The 10,797-nt window shown below is 44.5% G+C and overlaps 1 long non-coding RNA gene across 1 annotated transcript; it reads right to left on the reverse strand.

Annotated features, from left to right (window-relative positions):
• Positions 1 to 304: 304 nt before the first annotated feature.
• LOC116829216 (uncharacterized) lies at positions 305 to 10,031 on the reverse strand. The gene is made up of 4 exons (XR_004374692.2): positions 9,934 to 10,031; positions 2,565 to 2,873; positions 1,899 to 1,976; positions 305 to 1,401 (listed from the first exon to the last, which is right to left on the reverse strand). It is a non-coding gene; the product is annotated as an uncharacterized LOC116829216 (long non-coding RNA).
• Positions 10,032 to 10,797: the final 766 nt, after the last annotated feature.

Consider the following 10,797-nt stretch of genomic DNA (forward strand, 5'->3'; position numbering starts at 1 on the left):
TCCCCTTTCAAAGCTTCCGGAAGTGTCTGTGTGCTGCTCCATTTGGGAAACAAAGAAAGAGCAAATAATTGGAATGCTCCTGTTCTGCCCTGCACTAGGAACAAAGCAGTAGGCAGACTGCTGTCCTGGGCTGTGCGGCTTTGACATTCCTCAGCAAGGAAAGCTCACAGAGCTACTCATGATGGTGCTCTCTGCAGCTGAGGACGGGGGCTGTGGGAGAATTCGGGGAGAATCCCAAAATGCTCTTCCTTTCCACAACACTGCAGTGTGGAATACATACCCACAGTGCATTTCTCACCCTGTCAATAATGGTGCCCCCAATGTGGACAAGATCTGTCGACACAGGAAGCAAGTGTGAACACCCTGTGGTGATTTTTGTTTTGTCGACTTTTGAGTGTCAACATAAGTTTTGTCAACAAAACTTGGTAGTGTAGACAAGCCTCCAGTCTCTGAGTGAGTTTAGGCACCTACCTACAGGGTTTGTGCTTTGAAGTGGTGCCAAAACTGGGACTTAGGTGCCTTATTCCTTTTGAGCTTTCAGCCCTAAGTGACTTCGGCAAAGCCACACAGGAAGTCTGGGGCAGAACACAGAATTGAACCCAGGGTAAAGGCTTACACCCTAGCCACAGAATATCTTTCCTATCTGTTGGCCTGGATTTCTGCCCTAAATGCCCTCCCTTTTGAATTCCACCTAGTTTTAACCCCTTGGCCGCCGTCTCTCTCCTTGGAGTTCACATGCTGAAGTGACTTAAGGATGGTGAACTTTGCCTGGAAGTCATTCAACACCTAGATCAGGAGTCGGCAACCTTTCAGAAGTGGTGTGCTGAGTCTTCATTTATTCACTCTAATTTAAAATTTTGCGTGCCAGCAATACATTTTAATGTTTTTAGAAGGTCTTTCTCTGAGTCTATATTATATAACTAAACTATTGTTGTATGTAAAGGAAATAAGGTTTTTAAAATGTTTAAGAAGCTTGATTTAAAATTAAATTAAAATGCAGAGCCCCCTGGACCGATGGCCAGGACCCATGCAGTGTGAGTGCCACTGAAAACCAGCTTGCGTGCCGCCTTTGGCACACGTGCCATAGGTTGCCTACCCCTGGACATCTCTATATTTCAGTTGTCCTCATAGAACACATGGCTGCCCATCACCAGCACAATTATGTAAAGAGCATTGAGATCTACAGATGAAAACCACTGTATACAAGCTAGGTATTGTATTCCACTCGTTTCCTAAACTTGGAATAGTTCAATGCAAGAAACTTCAGGCCCATGGCACAGACAGATCTTTATTGGTAACCATGATTTTTCCCTCGAAAGATAATGAACCTCTGTTCTCAGAACATCATCAGTACCATAGGAAAGAGCCCAACAGGAATGGTCCATTTCAAAGCCTTCAGTCCTGTAATTAAAAAAAAAAGAGAGAGTCTGGTATATTAACCGTAACTTACATTTCTCTAACACCTTAAACCCAATAGGATCCCAACATGCTTAAACGTCACTAGAAAAGTCGAATGGGGGATTGGGCTTGTGTCCTTTTCTGAATCTTTATGATGGAAAAGGGCAGCCTGAAATGTTTTTACATGGATGAAAACAAAAAACAAAACAAAACAAAAAAAGAGGTGATTGGCTTGGGGGTCTTTTAACATTAGAAATTCAGGAAGATTCTATTGTGAGAGGAGATATAGTGAAGTGATGACATCAGAGGAGTGAAAAGATTTCAGAAGATGAAGCTTGGCACATAGGAACAACTGACTGCCCTTGACAAGAAGAGAGCTGACAGGCAGTAAAAACCCTGCTTTCTTCACTTTGGGCCTCAGCACAGTTATAGAGGTTCCTGAAGTTGCCTTGGGTGCTTGTGCCCATTTCTAGGAAAGGATTGCCTTCCTTTTCACTTACCCTCCTTTCCACTCTTAGTGGTGGGTTCCTCACTCACCCTGGGGGTTTGTGCTGTGGGAGGTGGGGATGAGGTGGGCTCTGGAATAAGAATGAGGAAAGGAAATTTAGTGAAGGTTCAATATGCAATCACAAGGTACATCCCAACTCTGCAATCCTATGGTGTCTGGCTCTGCTTCGGGCATAGAGAACCACTCCTGACACCATCATTAAAAATATATTTCCTTCTGTGCAAGATATTGGTCACTGCACACAACTGGGAATGCCAGATGGACAGTGCCTTGTTCCTCCTTGGTTCAAAGTGGGTACTTAGCACAGATCACAGGAGCACAAACCTTATTGACAGAAATGTCATGTTTGTTGGATGAGTAGGAGGGTGAGAGGCAAGAATGCAACTGGCAATTTGTTCACTCACTGACTCATCAGAACTTCCAGTAAGCTCTCTGGGGCATGGACTGTGACTTATACATAAAGTACATATGAGGATAGGAGAAGAACAAAAATCTGCCAGCTATCATAAGAAGTGTTTCCATTAAGAAGTCATATTTATATGGCATATTCTGCATCTACATCCATGAGTAGAGTCAGTGAGTGGTACTGAACTGGAATCACCGAGACTTCTAGGGGTAGAGACAGTACATCTCCTGGGACATCAGAAACAGAACTTACCCAGCACTCTCAGATGTATACAGGCCACACACTTTCCAGATAGTACCAATATCACCTTATAATATCCCCCAGCTGCTTTGCTCACTTTTTTCAAATTGAAATATCCCCCACACGCAGAGACCTACTCTTTGATGGGGCCATTAAGAGATTTTGAATTCCCAGTAACAGAGATGATTACTTCATCCCATCGAGAAGTGGAGTTGTTCCATTTTTCCACATTGAAAGACACTTTGGAGATGTTGAGGGGGACATGCCCAGACAATCTTTCTGTTACCAGCAAGTCAGTATAATTAGAACAAACTTCACAGCCTGTTTAAAAAGAAAAAGAAAAGTGAAATTTAGTTTGGAGGACACTGTGAAGCTGGCGTGGGGCAGATGGAGACCAAAATTATTATTATTAGTTTTATAAAGCTCTAGGTTCTAGAATACATTAAATCGAAGAATTCCATGTTAGATACCCAACCTAGTGGCCTGACTTTGAGGCGCTGATAACTCCTCTTTTAATTGACCTCAGTTGGAGATGCTGGATACTCATCACTTCTGAAAGTCAGGCCTGTGCTGGCTGCTTCACTGTGGGAAGGGTGTGCGAGGACTGTGTTTGAGAGTGGTTGTTGGAATCATCAAGAGCCAGTGGCCTCCGATTCCAGTGGCCTCTGATTGACCCATGTAGGGCCTCTGCATTGCTGTGGGGGTGATCAGTATGTTAAGACAAGCCCATCTTAACCCCATCCCACCCAGGATACTTACAGCATAGGAAAACAGATTAGATGCAAAAATTAAAGATACCTTGCTTCCTTGATTCCCACCCCTTCCTCATGTTGAATTTAAAACTGCATCCTTACTGACCCTGCAGTGTTACAAAGGCCATCTAAAAATTAATAACTATCCAGGATACATCATACATTGAGCATCCCCTCAGAAAGCTCACTCCCAAACATTTACCCTATGCTTGCTACAGCAAACAGTACCTCTTGCCAGTCTTCTCTCTTTGCTTCTGGATATCTCACCTCCACAGGCATGTCCTAATCCTGACCTTTTATTCACAGGGGCAAGCGCACCTCCAGGGGAGTGAGTCACTACTATTATATTCCCCCTCCCCAGCCTCCTGAATCCCTCCAGCAATTGCAGTCCCACCCTAATGGGTCTCTCACATCCAAGTCACTGAGCTGATGCTCCCTCCCTCTGCCACTTGGGCAAAGGTGATTGCATATAGAATAAGGTGCAGGTGCTGAAGATTCTCTTCCGAGTCTGAAAGCCTCTCACCTCATAAGTCAACACCTCTGTCTCACTGGGAGATGGGCCCAGCTCCGCCTGTGACTCATCAGCTGTCTCCCTTCTCAGGCTGTGGAGCTAGAACTCAGGTAATAACCTGAAGGACAACGAGTCCTTATAAAGGCCAGCATGAGTTCAACTGAACTAGAGAACTGTGGAGCAGGTAGGTTCTGGAACAAGGGAGAGAACCTGGCTATTAGGTGACTTCCAGCAGATGGCTTAGAAAGGAAGAACTTCAGGGAGTAAAATGGCTTCTGTGGGAGTCCCTGGAAGGGCCGGCTCCAGGCACCAGCCAAGCAAGCTTGTGCTTGGGGCGGCAGATTCTAAGGGGCGGCTTTCGCCCAATCCTAGGGTGGCACAGCTGCCCTATTTTTTTTTTTTTTTTTTTTGCTTTGCCTCTGGGTTTGGCTGCCCTGTGCCTTGGGGGTTATTTATTTATTTATTTATTGCTTTACCTCCAGGTCCGGCTGTCCTGCACCCAGGGTTTTTTTGCTTTGCCTCCGGGTCCAGCTGCCCTGCACCCTGGGGTTTGGGGGTTTGTTTTTTTTTGCTTTGCCTCTGGGTCCGGCTGTCCTGTGCCCTTGGGTTTTTTGGGGTTTTTTTGCTTGGGACACCAAAAAAGTCATAGCTGGCCCTGGTCCCTGGATTAAGGGAATGATCTGGAGGGGCTGAGGTGATGGAAAAGCCTGTCAAACTATACTCCATGTTGGGCAGAGGAACTACCTTATTTTAGTATTTTTGCCTAAATTTTCTGTTTCACCAATACATCGGCAGGTGCAGGTTGTCTCTGAGCCCATAGCTATACGTCCTGAACCCAACCAACACTGAAAATCCTATCCCTCCTACATGGATCTCTCATTCCCATGTGGGTGAGTGCCCCTCACCGCACCCCACCTGGGTCAGGGGAACAGCCAAATTTCCTGGGGCATGAGGAAGAGAAACGTCTTCTATTGCTCTCTCATATTCATATATAATTAAATGAATGCCTCCCCTCCCCTCCTTGTCCAAGAAATAAACATTTAAATAAACTGCTTCAGCCCAACAGGCAAATGGAGAACAGTTCAAAACAGACAGAATTGCTCATCCCCACCCCATGCCATTTAACGAGAAGATCTGTACAAAGGTACTACCTCGTGAAAAGCTAATAAATATCAGTATTAAAGGGGAGAGCGGGAGAAAGAAACTAGGGTCATTGCATGTTGGCATTATCTGTGCATGAGGTATTAAAAGGAGGGAAGAAGATAGTCTCTTACTTCTCCAGCTATGTTTACATAGGGAGGTGTGATTACAGCTTGTGTAAACATATCTGAGCTACCATTGATTGCTAAACATAGCAGTATAGTGGTGGCGGCACAGGCTAGCCATTCGAGTACAATCCTGCCTGACCCCCCGGGTAAGTACTGAGGCAGCTATCCCATGTCAGCCCCCATACCATTGTGGCTACACTATTATTTTCACCAAGTCAACTTGATCAAAGTCATGAGCCCCTTCTGCTCATGCACCCACCCTGGAGCCTTGAGACCGCCTGTCCCTCCTGCAGCCAGAGCCATGAGCCTGGCCCCCACCCAGAGGAGCCCTATGTCCCCCCTGCCCTGTGGCCAGAGGAATCCTGGGCTAGCTGGAGCCCTGAGGCCCCTCCCAACCTGACCCCAGGCATGCCAGAGCCCTGAGCCCCCTGCCACACATCTGCCTGGAGAAGCAATGGGCTGGCTGGAGCCCAGGCCCGGCACAACCGTGCCTCCCCCATCCAGACCCAAAGCTGCCCTGCAGGAAAATTCAAAAGCTTTTCTCTTCTTCTCTCTTCCGGAAGAAGAATCTGAGCTTTCAACATGCTCCATGAAGGTACCATCTCCTCAGCCACCCCAGAAACCTGCATGGCGCATAATAATAAGCAAAAATGTCTCCCACCAAACCCACAATCAGCGTCTGGCAGCAGCAGCCGCACCAGAGAAGACTGAGTTTAGTCCCTGGCTTAGTATACCTACCGTCCATGATCAAAGCTAACTGAGGAACACTTAACAGGTGCTGCAGTCACGCCTCTCGACTGCAATGTAGATGTAGCCCTGGAGGCACTGGGGCATGTTACAGGGCTACATGGATGGTATGGGAGTAAGGGCTCTTACCTTTGTTTGGGGAAGAGAGCACTGGAAGACTGTATAGGACAACGATTCTCAGCACAAGTAAGAAAAAGGCCACCATTATGGCTGCAACAATAACGGATGTGACGTGAAGGTAAGTCATTTCCTTTCCTTTCTACCAGTGTCTACCACAGCAGTTTCTATCATAAATTCAGAAGCTGGGAAGAGAAAACATCTCTAGCCCAACAATACCAACTCTAATGATCATGTCAACACTTTGTTTGGTCACACTGAAAGCACCAGCCTCACTTTTTCCACATGCGAAAATGCTGAATGGAATCCCTGTGTTTCTTGCTGTCTTTTGTAAGAAGAAGAGAATGTAATAACAGTATCATAAGAGAAGTGATTTATAGCACATTTAGGTGCCCCTGCTAAATTTAAGAGGAGGCATAGAGACCTATACACATGGCTTAGAGAAGAATAGGGGAGTTTTGTATTCCGCCATACCAAATTTAAACCACAGTAACAAGAAGATCACATCTGTGGGGGACCCTAACAATATAATTAAATTAATACAAAAGTAAGTAATGTCACAAGATCCCAAACATTCCCAGCTCTTCATTTCAATCATGTCATTCCTTAGATGCCTCTTATCAGCAGGAAAACTACAAAAGGAGAAATATTCATTCAAAGAACAAACTCTGTTTCCAACATGGCTCCATGCTCAATTTAGCTCCACTTCACACTAACACTTTGAAGGGAAAACACTCCTGTGCCAATATCCTTATGCACTCCAACTGCCTTTGAGGTGTAAACCCCACCTCATACTCAGCTGGGACTGCCTCAGAGTCCCCATTTCTCACTGTCACACCTTCAGGGAGGAGACACAACAAATCCCTTATACACTTCCGTTGCCTCATACTCAGTAGAACAGCCTCTGAGTCCCCATCTTCCTCAGTAGCACATTCTCATAGGAATTTACAAATATAGGAAATATCTGATCAGACTAGAGATCTATCTGGTTCCCTGTCCTGTCACCAACACTGGCCAGAAGCAGCTGCTTCAGAAGAAGATGCAAAAAAACCCATAGTGGAAAAATATGAGTCGTTTATTTTTTAGGGGAAGTTTCTTTCAAATCTCTTAGCTGACAAATACAGCTGGCTTATTCCATATGGGAAGGTTCTTTCTAATCCTGTTAATTAGAGATTGACTCTTGTGCCCTGAAGCAGGAGTGTTTATGTCCCTCATATTTTTAATCCCATTGTATGTAAATGTACATGCTCACTATACACATAAATGTCTAACCCTTTTTTTATTTCTACAAAGCTTTTGACCCCAATGACTTCTGACTCCAGACACAGATTGCATATTTTTGCTAGCAAGCAAACCACTTCTTTCTTAGGACTCTTCAGAACTCTGGGATGTAACCATCTGGTCCTGGTGATTAATTGCTCTTTAATGTATTAACAGTTTGTTCCAACACCTCCTCTCATGACATTCCAATTTCTGACAGTAACTCAACTTGATTACTTGACAAGGGCAGGACTGGGGTAGAAGATATGTCCCCAAGATCCTCTGTAGTGAAGATTGTCCCTGCCTGCAGGTATATGGGATCTTGGGGAGCAATTACCACACAGGTGGGGTGCAAAATAAACTTTATTAAGAAAATGCAAAAAACAGGGAAAATTCAATAGTGAGGGATATGGGGTTTGTTAAGGTAGACAATTGGGGAAGGGTTTCTTTTAGCAAATAGTATAGGGGGTTTCAATAGTGGGGTACAATACAGTGGGGTACAATACAGTTGGTAACCAATTAACACTGAAGTATAAATGTAACAAGTAGCTAACAATTTCTATATAAAAGGTGTGTCACAGCAGCATATAGCCAACTAACAGTTATGGGAAAATGTGGTAAGTAAACAACTCTAGGTAAAAATGTGTCACAGTGGTATAAATGTAAAATGTGAGGTGTGTTAGAGAGAAAAAGGGTAACCAATGGGGTTTTATGCTAGACTTCAGTAATACAATTGAGGTTTGGGGGTAATAGGAGAGTGTGGAGGAAGGGATTAAAAAGGAGAGAGAGAGAGAGAGCTTCAGGAGAGAGAGAGCAGGCAGGCTGCAGCTTTAAACAGCAGAGAGCAGAGGGAGATTTAAACTTCAGGAGACAGAGGGCAGGCAGGCTGCAGGTTTAAACAGCAGAGAGACTGAGGGGTATGGGGTGACTGGAGAGCTCGGTGGGGGCAGCAGGAAGACAGACTTAACCACAACTATACAGAACACAGCAAAATCTTATCTATGACCTAACTTAACCAAGACTACACAAATTAGCAAGTAACAGAACACAATGCAACAATTTCTTAAACCTAACTTACAGAACACAATACAAACAATTCTCTAAACCTAACTTAACCACAGCTATGCTGGGTGCTGGTTAAGTCTGGGTGCTGGGGAAAGAGAGAGAGCAGCTAAGATAATAAAATAAAAGTATAGAGAATTTCACAGAATTTCACAGAGGGATTCTTACCAGCCCCAAAGGAAGCAGCAGAGGTAAAAGCAGCAAGATCATCAGAAGGCTAGGTACGGTCTCAATAATCAGGAGATCTCTCAGGCAGCAATTCGTTCTTCTTGGGGGGGGGGGTTCAAAAAACGGGGGTACGCTCAAAAATAAAACGAGAGTGGAGAAAGGACCCCCCAGAACCCCTGGCTGATCAGACCAGGCAGCAATGCAGGAACCTTTCTGATCTTAGTTTTAAAAATGTCTGTTTTTAAAGGCAAACTCAGGCAGTTTCCCGCCAGTACTTCTGATTGGCTCCCTCTGTCACAGGGGAGGAGAGGGGGCAGGGACAAACTGTAGGTGAGCACAGAGACATGTCTGGGCAGAGTCCTGTGCAGTAGGTGACTCAAAAGCACATGAGGCCTATGACTCATGCCCAAGATCTTTAAAACACAATAGGTCTTGCAGCTCTGGACATTGCCTACCCTACACCGAGCCCAGGTTTAACAAGGTGATAACAGGACTAACCCTTTGAACAGGGCAGTGGTCCCACTTAGCACAAGTGGCCCTCCCTTTGAGAAGGGCAGTGGCCCTGCTAAACAACTTAACAGCCAGGGAAGGGGCGGCCACAGGAGGAGAACAAAATGGAGTATGGGGACAGCTGTAAGAAAACAAAATGGAATAGGGGGATAGCTGTTACAGACAAAGATGAATGCAAAGAAATCACTTAGTTTCTTTACAATATCCTTACCCTCCCTTATTTTTTCCATTGACTCCCTAGTAGTCCAGCTGAGTCACCAGTTCTCTTGCACATCTATGAACTTAAAGAATTACACATTTGTTTTTATGTCATTGGCTATTTACTCTTCAAATGTCCTTTTAGCCCTCCTAATTTCCAGTTTATATTTTTTTTACTGAAGATTATGTTCCTTTCCCTTGGCTCCAGTAGGAGTGGAATTCTGCTTTCTGAAGGCTCTCTCTTTGGCTTGAATCAGGGGTCTTAAAGTCCTGGCTGAGTATAAGAATTTTAATTTTCTTACTCTTGACTTCTTGCACTTTTGACGTACACATGTCTTGAAATCTCTTCTTCCATAGTTTATCTAGTTTTTAATATGATTCCTCTCCTGATGATACTGAGCTTAATTATATAGTTGCAAATAATACTTAATCACTCAACTACTGTTACTTGAATTAACTGAGGTGTGTTACTTAGAACTAAGTCAAGAACAGCCTCCTCTCTTGGGTGCTTTAGAACTGGCTGCTCAGAAAAAAGTAGTCATTCAAGGTAGCCAAAAATCGCTTCACTAAACACGTCCTATTGTTCTCTATCTGTCACAGTGACTTACACAGTAACTGGTTTTCTCTCCATGCCCCTGTGATCTTTACCACCCAGAATCAGACAGTCAGACAACAGTTCCTTTTCCAGTGTCCTACTGAAAAATCATTTGCAACCTTTTTCCTCTTCCCTCCTAGAATAAGAACACAGGGCTGTCCTTCCTCAAACAACCTTCTATAATTCTGCTTACCTGCTTGGCAGGACTGGAGTGAGCCAGAAGACTCCCAGCTTCATAAGGCTGGTAACTGTTCATTCTCCCTTGAATCTCTGACTTCCCCAGCCAGTATGACAAGCTAATATCAACTCTAAATTAAGAGGAAGAGAAATAGGGACGTTGGTCTTACAAAATGACCCTGAATCAGCAGACAATGAGGAAGGGGAATATGGGGTGGGAGGGGGAAGAACAACACTGAGAGAACAGAACAGTTGGGTACCTCTTTGGATCTGTATACAGGCCAAGAAAACCTTCTTTTAAGCCTCCTTTGAAGCTGCCAAATCCCACGGATCTGAGCAGGGTCGTAACCCACGTCCTCAATCCTGAACAGGTCTCTGTGTATAAGTGATTTTTTGATCAGTGGCTGAACTGAACAACTGAGAGAAAGTATGGATCAACCTGATTTTTTTTCTCAACTGACATAGCATTTTGAGTTGGATGAAGTGGTTTGGCTGACCCACACCAGAACATATTGTTTCAACGTTAGGTATTTTTACCAAAGCAATGGAGATAAGGGGCTAAACGTAGGCACCATTCATAACACTGTAGTGTGTATGCCTATCTCCATCAATAGCCCAGTGGATAAACACTCACTCAGGCCAAGGGAGACCAGGTTTGAATCCCTTTCTTTTTTTTTTTCTTCCCTAAGGGGATTTGAATCCAGGACTCCCACCTCCCAGTAGAGTTTTCTGGGTTGATCATTCTAAGCCTCTGCTGTTGTTCTATTTAGCACTAAGTGGGAAGCCTAAGCATCAGGCTATACAGGCAAGCCATTTTGCTGTTTGGACCAATGAATATTTAAGTATTTTGTGCAGTGTGCTTTGGCTGTAGGGTCACACC

This window comes from Chelonoidis abingdonii, chromosome 12 (assembly GCF_003597395.2).
Source record: "Chelonoidis abingdonii isolate Lonesome George chromosome 12, CheloAbing_2.0, whole genome shotgun sequence".
NCBI lineage: Eukaryota > Metazoa > Chordata > Testudines > Testudinidae > Chelonoidis > Chelonoidis abingdonii.